Source organism: Callospermophilus lateralis, unplaced genomic scaffold (genome assembly GCF_048772815.1).
Source record: "Callospermophilus lateralis isolate mCalLat2 unplaced genomic scaffold, mCalLat2.hap1 Scaffold_52, whole genome shotgun sequence".
NCBI classification, from domain to species: Eukaryota; Metazoa; Chordata; class Mammalia; order Rodentia; family Sciuridae; genus Callospermophilus; species Callospermophilus lateralis.
Genome location: NW_027514454.1, coordinates 4,228,270 through 4,229,235, shown reverse-complemented (window position 1 = coordinate 4,229,235; position 966 = coordinate 4,228,270). Strand labels below are relative to the sequence as shown.

Below are 966 nucleotides of genomic sequence, written 5' to 3'. Positions count from 1 at the left end.
TCTTCTTCCTTCTTTCCTTCCTTTCTTCCTGAATAATTAACATGTAGCTCAATGGTAATCTGTTTGCCTAGAATATGCAAGTACCTGGGTTCAATGCCCAGTACAACCATCACACACACACACACACACACAAAAAAAAAAAAAAAAACTTAACATGAGATCCATCCTCAACATATTTTCCTCAATATATTTTTTTTTATATCCAAAATGTTTTTATTGGGATGTTTTCCCACTCATCTTGATTCAGGCTGCTCCTAGTGCTGCTTCCTCCTGAAGGAACATCCTTCTGTAAGCCTTGCTTTTCCTCCCGTAGGCTGGCAGAGGACAGTGGAGCAGGCAACACACAAAACTACTGTTTGTGCATGGCTAAAAACTGTGGTGATTTTATAGCATTCGGGGCATTTCACATCCATGAAATAGGAGTTGGGGCTCTGCACCAGGCGCTTCTTATGTTTTCGCTTCTCCTCTTCCGGAGAGGAATGAAGGAGATCTTTTGCGAGAGGCAGGTTCTCGTGGGGAGGTCGTCACCGCTGGAAAGACTCAACATATTGTAAAGTGCACAATACAGTATTGCTGTTACTATGTTGTACAGTAGATCTCTAGAACTTAATCCTTATCCATTCTTAATAATTAGTAGTGCCCAGCTTGAAATATCCTACTACTTTTACACAAATATAAAGGAAGGTCTATATTCATACAACTAGTACAATTGGGAAAGGAATACAGATCCTTGTTTTTAAAGCAAAGTCTCAATTATGCTTTCTTTGGTATAGATGTTAGCTGGATTACAAAATAAAGGAGTATGTGTACACACATGTGGGTGTGTGGTTAAATATGAGCTAGCCAAGATTTTTCTAGTTTCCTATTAGAGCAAAATGGGTTTGATTCTTTGTCCTGATCTCTCCCATCCTGGTTCAGTGGGAACTGAGAATATTCTTCCACCCAACCCACAGGTCAAAGAATTCT

The 966-nt window shown here is 39.6% G+C and overlaps 1 pseudogene; it reads right to left on the bottom strand.

Moving 5' to 3' along the window:
* Positions 1-231: 231 nt before the first annotated feature.
* Positions 232-443, bottom strand: LOC143640674 (small ribosomal subunit protein eS27-like pseudogene; annotated as a pseudogene).
* Between the last annotated feature and the right edge of the window lie 523 nt (positions 444-966).